This window comes from Palaemon carinicauda, chromosome 26 (assembly GCF_036898095.1).
Source record: "Palaemon carinicauda isolate YSFRI2023 chromosome 26, ASM3689809v2, whole genome shotgun sequence".
In the NCBI taxonomy this organism is placed as follows: Eukaryota; Metazoa; Arthropoda; class Malacostraca; order Decapoda; family Palaemonidae; genus Palaemon; species Palaemon carinicauda.
Window position 1 is genome coordinate 86,659,914 of NC_090750.1, and position 10,000 is coordinate 86,669,913.

At 44.8% G+C, this 10,000-nt stretch overlaps 1 protein-coding gene across 1 annotated transcript in view; it reads right to left on the reverse strand.

Annotated features, from left to right (window-relative positions):
- Positions 1–10,000, reverse strand: part of LOC137620047 (uncharacterized) — a 443,557-nt gene that overhangs the window by 370,669 nt on the left and 62,888 nt on the right. The window lies entirely within an intron of this gene.

Sequence of the window (10,000 nt, forward strand, 5' to 3'; positions counted from 1 at the left end):
ATACATACATATATATGTATATATATTATATACACACACACACATATATATATATATATATATATTATACATATATATATATACACATATATATATATATACAACGGATTTTGAGCGAAGCGAAAAATCTATTTTTGGGTGAGATGGCCATGTCGTCCTGATGGAAGTTCCTATAGGGTAGCTTCCTAGGGTATATTACAACTACGGCGATATTCCCAGAGAATTTACCTTAAGGTACCAGAATTCTAACTCCTGGAGCGAATATCCCTCCTGAAAGGGATATCGCGACATATCAGAGGACGTATTCTTGACACGCCACATGGCAATCTGCACCCTGACAGAGATTTCGTCTCGTAGGAGCAATTGGCAAGAAACGAATTCGGGAAAGAAAAAGGGGGAGCCGCTCACAAGGCTCCTTATCTCCCGTTTGTAAGCGTGCCTGGCGCCAATCCTGGCGCCATCTGTATTCCTTGTAGCGTACACGAGGTGCTACAGATACTGTATGTAGGGAGGGGTCCTACAGCCCTTTCTAGAAAGGCAAGGGCGGGTCCATCAGGACGACATGGCCATCTCACCCAAAAATAGATTTTTTGCTTCGCTCAAAATCCGTTTTTTGGGCTCAAGCCATGTCGTCCTGATGGAAGTATACCAGAGCATTACTGTATCTGTGGATTCTCAGAACGTGCCGTACTCCCCGGAAGTAATTTTTCCCGGTCGACTAGACCTAGAGACCTAAGATGTTACCGTTATACATCTTTTCAACTAACTATAACCCATGTTAGAGCTTCCTGCCCCCTACAGGGAAGAGTCCTATTAGACTCTGGGAAGGTCTCGAAGAGTACATATACCTATGTATGACTACCAAGCAAGCTAATATAGTGGTCTCACCCTATATTAAGTAAAGCATAGTTTGTAAAGAACCACTGCGTCAATATGAAATATCGACCAGTAATCCGCACAATACTTGTATTGGACAAAGGTTTATATCCGCATAGGAAGAAACTAGTAAAACCGCCCTCGTCCCTTTATGGGACGGAGTCCTCCCGTTAAGGGAATCATAAACCAATGCAACATAGCTTGCATAAAAGAACAATTCTATTAGAATTATCCCAGATAAGGTACATAGAATAAATGCTCAATTATACCAATGAATTGACACAGGTGAAAGAGACGCAAGGTTCTCAAGAACAAGTTTATTGACAGACAATAAATAGACAGGTTAACAACATATATATATATATATATATATATATATATATATATAAAGAGAATAACCCCAAAACTTTAAGCATAAGTATGATAGTAAACAGAACTTGTTTATCTGAAAGAAAAAACATCAAATGCCACTTTTTTAAGATACCGAGGTATCAAGTCATAAAAGTCTGTATTACAAATCAATCACATTAGCGTTAGAAACGCTCGGCACACATGTCTGCACTTATGCTAGGTTCACCTTTGGAAAAGGAACAGTCTATGTGGGCACTCGGTGCCCTCATTTAGTTTGTAGTACAGTATGTACCTACACTCTCACCCTGGACTTAATCGTCCCAATTAAGACCGCTGTTCCTCGCAGAGTTAAACAGTAGGGTTAACAACACGACCCACTGCTACCACAGATCTCTTTAGTTCCTCTACTTGCTTCGCATAGTGGCGAAAGAACACTCTGGAAGACTTCCAGCCAGTGTATGAACGGATATGTTCAAAGTCCATACAATTAAAGAAATTTAAGGATGAGGCAACTTTCCTCGGATCGTGACCTGCGGGTGTACTGTCAGGATCCGCTCTGCGAATAAAATATGTGATTTTCGCTCTGAGTTGATTCAGAGATAAATTTGAGCCTGATGTTTCTCCCCTGAATAGTTGACCACCCTTGAAGTCTAAAGTTCTACGAAGATAGACCTTTAGGCATTCTACTGGACATAGAGATGCATCTTCTTTCAGAGGGCAGATTCTCCAGGGACCCCACCTGTTGGTGGGTAACTCATTCTTGGCGAGAAACGTAGGATCCGGAAACAGGTTCAGTTCCCCCCCATCCAGGAACTGAACACGACCTGCCTCTCTCGAGAGGGCTACGATCTCACTAACCCTGGCCCCGGACGCGAGTGCAAATAGGAAAATAACTTTTTGTGTCAAATCCTTTAACGCACATTCTTCATTGCTCAACAGAGAAGCAAAATGAAGAACTTTGTCTAAAGACCATGAAATGGGCTTTGGAGGTGCTGAAGGTCTGAGCCTAGCGCAGGCTTTCGGAACTTTATTAAAGATCTCGTTACCTAGGTCGACCTGGAAGGCATATAGAATGGGTCTCGTCAAAGCAGATTTACACACTGAAATCGTGTTAGCTGCCAACCCTTGACCATGGAGGTGGATGAAGAAAGATAAGCAGAAGTCTGTCGAGATCTCCTGCGGATTCTTCGCCTTGACAAAGGCCACCCATTTTCTCCAAGATGACTCATATTGCCTTCTAGTAGATTTGCACTTATATTCCTCCAGGAAGTCTATGCTGGCTTTCAAAATCCCGAAACGCTTTCTCACCGCAAGGGAGAGAAAATCATGAGCTGCAGGGTCCGGGTTTTCTGTAATGAAGCGCAGACAGTCGACTTCTGGACTCGCTGGGTCAGAACTGGATGTGGTAGCGGCACAAACTTCAGATGTAGTTCCAACGCCAAGGGGAACCACATGCTGTTCGGCCACTTGTGGGCCACTATTGCCGCTACCCCCTTGAAGGATCTCAGTTTGTTGAGGACCCTCAACAGAAGGTTGTGAGGGGGAACAGATAAATCCTGGACCATCTGTTCCAGTCGAGGGACATCGCGTCCACTGCTTCCGCTAAGGGGTCCTCGTACGGGGACACGAACAGGGGCAACTTCTTGTTGTCTTTCGTCGCAAAGAGGTCTATCTGCAGTTCTGGGACTTGATTCAGAATGAAGGAAAATGATCCTGCGTCTAAGGACCATTCCGACTCTATCGGTGTGAACCTGGATAGAGCGTCCGCTGTCACGTTGCGGACTCCTTGAAGGTGAACTGCCGACAGGTACCACTTCTTCTTTTCCGCCAATCGGAAAATGGCCAACATCACCTGGTTGAGAGGTGGTGACCTCGACCCTTGTCGATTCAAGCATCTCACAACTACCTCGCTGTCCATCACCAATCTTATGTGGATCGAGTGACGCGGGGAGACTTTCTTTAAGGTAAGGAGCACTGCCATAGCTTCTAGAAAGTTTATGTGAAAGGTCCTGAATAGCTTGGACCAAGACCCCTGGACTTTTTTCCGATGAGAGTGACCTCCCCATCCCTCCTTTGAGGCGTCTGAGTGATAATCGTCACCGACGGGGGAGGTGGCTGAAGAAGAACCGACTTCTTTAGATGTCTGGCTTGGGACCAAGGCCTGAGAAGAGTACGTAGCCGAGACGGCACTGGTCTTCTAAGATCTCTTCGCGTGTTTGATGCAAACCTTCTCCAAACTCCGGTTGCATCCTTTAGCTGTGCTCTTAGCACTGGGTCTGTCACCGAAGCAAACTGGAGAGAGCCTAGTACCCTCTCCTGTTCGCGTCTTGATATCCTTTCGGAATCTAGAAGTCTCTTGACAGAACCCGCTATCTCCTTCCTTTTCTTCGCCGGGATGGAGAAACGGTGTGACAAAAGGTCCCAGTGGATTCCCAGCCACTGGAACTTTTGAGATGGAGAAAGTAGAGACTTTTTTCTGTTGATCTTGAAGCCTAGGTACTCTAGGAACTGGATCACTTGACTGGAAGCTTGCAAGCATTCTGTCTCGGATGCTGCCCACACCAGCCAGTCGTCCAGGTAGGCTACTACCTGAATTCCCTTTAGGCGTAATTGTTTGAGAGCTGTGCTCGCAAGCTTCGTGAAAATCCTTGGGGCTATGTTTAGCCCGAATGGCATGGCTCTGAAGGTGTATAGTCTCCGTTGTAGGCTGAACCCTAGGTAGGGGGAGAGTCGACGGCTGATTGGAATGTGCCAATAGGCGTCTGACAAGTCTATAGAGACTGAGTATGCCCTCTTGGGCAGTAAGGTCCTTATGTGTTGCAGTGTTAGCATTTTGAATTTGCAATTCACTATGAACTTGTTGAGTGGCGACAAGTCCAGAATGACTCTGAGCTTTTCCGAGTCTTTCTTGGGAACACAAAACAGCCTCCCTTGGAATTTGATGGACTTCACCTTTCGGATCACATTTTTCTCCAACAGTTCTTGAACATACTCCTCCAGAACGGGGGTGGAGTGCTGTACCAGCTCCAGCCCAGTCCATTCTTGAGAAGGCTGTGGGCCCAGGGATCGAAGGTCCATCGATCCCAAAATTTCAGCAGTCTCCCTCCTACCGGTATCATTTCACTTGGACTGCCGTCCTGAGGTCTTGCCTCCCTGACCACGACCACCCCTGAATCCCCTTCCCCTTGAGGGGCGCCTAGACGAGCCTCTGGCTGCTCCTCTAGGCTTTGCTCGAAAGGAAGAAGACTGTCCTTCGAACGTTGGGGTGAATGCTGTGGACTGAGTCGGCACAGCCTGGGGTACCCACTGAAAAGTGGACGGGGTTTGTGCCACCATCTGGGGCACTGGAGGCAATGGCAATTGCAGTTGCTGTTGCTGTCTAGAGGGCTTGGCTGGCCGAGACGGTAGCCTAGTCCTCATATTCTTCCTCTTTGGTTGAGGACCCTCAACCGGGGAAGACTTTCTTTTGATAGCCAGGCCCCACTTCTGGAGAAGGTTTCTATTCTCCACGGCGGCCTTATCAACAACTTCTTTGACCACATCGGTAGGGAAAAGGTCTTTTCCCCAAATGTTGGAGGAGATTAATTTCCTTGGCTCGTGCCTCACCGTAGCCCCGGTGAACACGAACTCCCTACAAGCTCTCCTCGCCTTGACGAAGCCATAAAGGTCCTTCGTCACCGTGGCCAGGTGAGTCTTAGCCACCACCATGAACATTTCATGGACCTTGGGGTCACTTGCCATCGTCTCAAGAGTAGTCTGAAGAGACATTGAGGCAGCCAGTCTTTCTTTTGTCTCAAACTCTCTTCGCAAAAGAAAGTCAGACAGCTTGGGGAGGTCCTCGCCGAATTGCCGTCCGGCAATATCAGCCTCCAACTTACCCACTGAGAACGTCAGATGGACGTCCTTCCAGTCCTTGTTGTCCATAGGCAGGGCCAGCGACAAGGGTTTACACTCCTCCAGGGAGGGGCAAGGCTTGCCGGCCTCGACTGCTTTTAGGACAGCCGCAAACCCTCTCTGTAAAAAGGGGAAGGCTCTAGCAGGAGAGGACACAAAGGATGGGAGCTTCTTGCTCAATGCAGCTACCTTCGAGTTAGAGAAACCCCTCTCCTTCATCGAGGATGAAAGTAGAGCTTGAGCCTTAGCATGGTCCATCACTATGACCTCCTTCGGCTCTGTCTCCTCCTTTGAAGCTGGTTCCTTTCTCAACCGGACATAACAGTCCGGATATGATGCCTTGCTGGGCCAGAATTCCACCTCCTCTAGGGGAACTGAGCCCAGCTTATCCGAGATGACGATCTTCCCAGTCGTCATCGGCATGTGCTCAGCATACCTCCATGGGTTAGCATCTGAGCACAAGGGAAGGTCTTTCACACTGAGCCTTTTCTGGGGCCCACGTGATTCTGCAAGGCACTGCATCCGCAGTTCCATAGCAGCCGCCTTCTCCTGATTTTCCTTCTGCATTTGCTGGATCATTCCAACAATCGAAGAGAGGGCCTGTCCCAGCTCTACTGGGAGACCGGCCGATGTTGAGGGAATAGGCTCCGGAATCTGAACCGGAGTAGCCGACACCTCGTCGACCTCTTCCTCTACGATGTCCGGGGCTTGAACTTCATCCTGGCCTTCTGCCAGGAGGTCTTCTTCCAAACGCTCGTCCACGTCAGACATCCTGTCATCTAACTGGATGTCTTGCATCGCGACCGCGACTTCAGCATCCACCTGGATCTGACTTTGGGGATCTCCTCTTGAGGCTGGGGAATCACTGCATCAGCTGATGCCTTAGGGAAAAGATACGCCCTTATCTTCTCACTTGGAAGATAAGGGCCAGAGGTGTTCTTTTGGAAGCCCCTTACCCAGGTACGAAGCTTCTCCCTTGCTATATCCCTTGATTCCGCCGTCCTAGGGGAATCAAAGGCCTCAGTAATCAGGTTAGTGCACACAGTACATACCTGAGGGTCCCAATACTGGAGATCATCCTTGGAGACAGCGCATGCTGCGTGTCTCCTACAAAACTCATGTCCGCAGAGGTTCTTGCTGCGGACGTTGCAGAAAACATTTCCGCACTTCGGAGGGTCCTCCTGTAAAGAGAAGAAATTTCCATGAGTATCAAGTGAACTATGTATCACTGGATATGCATAGTATAGCATAACAATTCATAAAGGAAAGACACACACTTGTGTTTCCCTCACAACCATTGTTGCAGCCTTCCAGATAATAAAATCAAATGGTTAATCTCTTCTAGAGTAACCAATGCAAAGTTTCCAGAGGAAACAGGTGAAGCTCACACCTAAGCAATGATTTTAAAATCCTGGATAATAGACAGGAAAGAACTCACTTTCCTAACTGTAGGGCAACAGCAAAGGATTGTGCAAGAAAACACAAAAGTGTTAGAACACACAGTGCTGTACCAAAACCCATACTATAGTTTTCTTCTTACTGTATATGTTATACTGAAGAATACTAGTACAGTATAGGAGGATACGTGCCGGCCGGCACACACCACAACTAGCTTTAAAGTATACTACTTAACAGCTATAAGGCGGCAGAACTCTGGTTCAAATGCCTGTGCCGGCCGGCAGCAATTGCCGGCCGGCAACGGATGCCGGCCGGCAACTACACAAGGTAGTACCCAGCTGCCGGCCACACTCTTGGTGACCGGCAGACAAGGGCTGACATTAGCCGGCCGGCAAAGGTACAAGACCGATACCGGCCGACAGCAAAAGAACCAGAGGACTACACCCACCCGGCTGCCAGCCTCATAGGCCGGCAGCCGAGTCGGGTACAGCACTAAAAGAAAAATAGGATGGATGCCGGGATAAGAGTGTACACTACCTCCAAGCCCGGCAATCCGAAAGAGTGCATATAAGGAAGGGGAGAATCTAATTCAGGCTTCCTGACCAATGCCGTCTGGCTCTACAGGCAGGCATGGATGAGGGACAAAGGGAGGTCCGGGCAGCACTCAAAATATAAGACCCTTGCCGGCCGGCAGCTCTGCCGGCCTACAAGGGGCTGAGTCAATTCCACATCCTAACCTAATCTAGGTCCAGATGTAGAACGACGTACAGTACTGTAATGGCTAGGCCATTACGGAGATAGAGGGTGAAGGGACAAAAGAGGGTCCTACCAACCTTGCTTTAGTGACGGATCCCCCGCAGCCAAGAAACTTATCTCAGCCTAAGGGAGATCCAAGGGGGGAGGCCAGCAATACTTGCCAGCTCCCAGAGCACCAAAGAAAGGAAGGTGTTGCTACTCCCAGGGAAAGAAACTTATCCTCCCCCGAGAACAGCAACAAGGACTAGTCTGGTAGATCACAAAAGAAGGAATCATATCCACAGAAACCTTCGGTAGTGACCTAAGGAGGCTAAGCCACATTTGTCTGTGTCAGGCCAGCGAGGGAGACTCTACCCCAAGCCAGACAAACACAGACTCAGACTAAAAAACTCTGTTGTTCTGTCCCTCTTTGAACCAGACTTACTGGAACAGGAAGGTACAGTAACACCCCAGTATAGTTTTATCGAAAATTAATTCGGAAAAAACCACTTTAGGGATAAGCCCAAGGCGCTTAAACAGAGGGAAAGGGATTGCATACCTTCTCCGAAGAAAAGAAAGCAACCGGGGAGTATGAGAAAGTATACTAAGGCTCCATAAGCAACTTAGCCTAGGCACCAAGAGAATCGATTACCTAAATCACCGAAACTCACTCGTATACTATCTTGGAAATATTCCACACAATCTTAAATGTATAAAACATAGCCTAAAGCTTCAATAAAATTTTAATACACTCGGAAAAACCAAAATCATGCATGAAGTACTAGGACCAAACGACTAGGCTACATGGCCTAGCGTAGGCCAGAATGGCGAATACTTCGCCAAAATAATACTAAGCACGAAAGGAAATCCTATGTAATGCTAAATAGCTAAAATTTATTAAAGCAAAACAACCGGGAATGTCGCTCTGACTAACTAAACTTATACCTAGCGAGCGACAGCGTCCATGACGCCTCCGGTAGGCTACGGCTCTTGTAACAAAGATTAAACCTATTAGTCACTCAAAAATTTACCAAGAGCCTACATTTATACATAAAAGACATGGTACTCAACTTATCAGAGGCCGACGAAGACGGAGAAGCCATGAAAAGCAGAATAAATCCAAGATTTGCGAGAAACACAGGAAAAAACACAGAGTTGTTAAGCTACGCAAAAAGGAATACAGATGGAGCCAGAATTGGCGCCAGGCACGCTTACGAACGGGAGATAAGGAGCCTTGGGAGCGGCTCCCCCTTTTTCTTTCCCGAATTCGTTTCTTGCCAATTGCTCCTACGAGACGAAATCTCTGTCAGGGTGCAGATTGCCATGTGGCGTGTCAAGAATACGTCCTCTGATATGTCGCGATATCCCTTTCAGGAGGGATATTCGCTCCAGGAGTTAGAATTCTGGTACCTTAAGGTAAATTCTCTGGGAATATCGCCGTAGTTGTAATATACCCTAGGAAGCTACCCTATAGGAACTTCCATCAGGACGACATGGCTTGAGCCCATATATATATATATATATATATATATATATATATATATATATATATATATATATATATATATATATATATATATTTCAAGCAAGTCACTAATTCACAGTATCATCAAAGCACTTCACCAGAGGAAACAAATAATAATTACGCTCATCACGGAGTTAATTACTGAAGCATAACAAAATGCAGCCATTAAATTAATTGTCAAGCTCATCAAGTAATTATGATTTGTTAAAAGATACGCAAATGTGATTTAAATCACGTTATTTTTTTCATTATACCGGGGAGGTAAATTTAATGGTAAATTTAATTTTAAGTTCAATGCCTTCTCGAAAGAATAACTTTTGATAATGAATATTTGGATAACTTTAACTTTTGATAATGAATATTTGGATAACTTAACTTTTGATATTGAATTCTTAGATATCTTAACTTTTGATAATGAATTCTTAGATAACTTAACTTTTGATAATGAATATTTAGATAACTTTAACTTTTGATAATGAATTCTTAGATAACTTTAACTTTTGATAATGAATTTTTAGATAACTTAACTTTTGATAATGAATTTTCAGATAACTTAACTTTTGATAATGAATTTTCAGTAACTTAACTTTTGATAATGAATTTTCAGTAACTTAACTTTTGATAATGAATTTTCAGATAACTTAACTTTTGATAATGAATTTTTAGATAACTTAACTTTTGATAATGAATTTTTAGATAACTTAACTTTTGATAATGAATTTTTAGATAACTTAACTTTTGATAATTAATTTTTAGATAATTTTATTCTAGAGGTTCCTTGAACTTCTAAAGTTAAGTTGATAGTTCCTACTTCTCTGGAGGACGTGACGAGAGTTCCTAAGCATTGGAAGGATCGTTAAAGGACTACACATGGTATACTCTGGAAGTGTTTATAAAAAAAAATGGAATATGGGATAGAGAACTACTATAGACATATTCTGGAAGCGATGTAGAATAAATACTTGAACAAGAACTTGAACAAGTATTCTGAAAGTGTTGATGAAAATTATGGAATAAGGGATAAAGACATACAATACACTTGGCATATTATTGCAGGACTTAAAGAGGAAAAAAAAGAAAAAAACTTGAACAAGAATTCTAAGTGTTGAAGAATATTATGGAATAATGGATAAAGACATGCAATACACTTGGCATATTATTGGGGGAAAAAAAAACACTTAAACATGAACAATAACTAAAATGGCTTAAACCACGAATTAC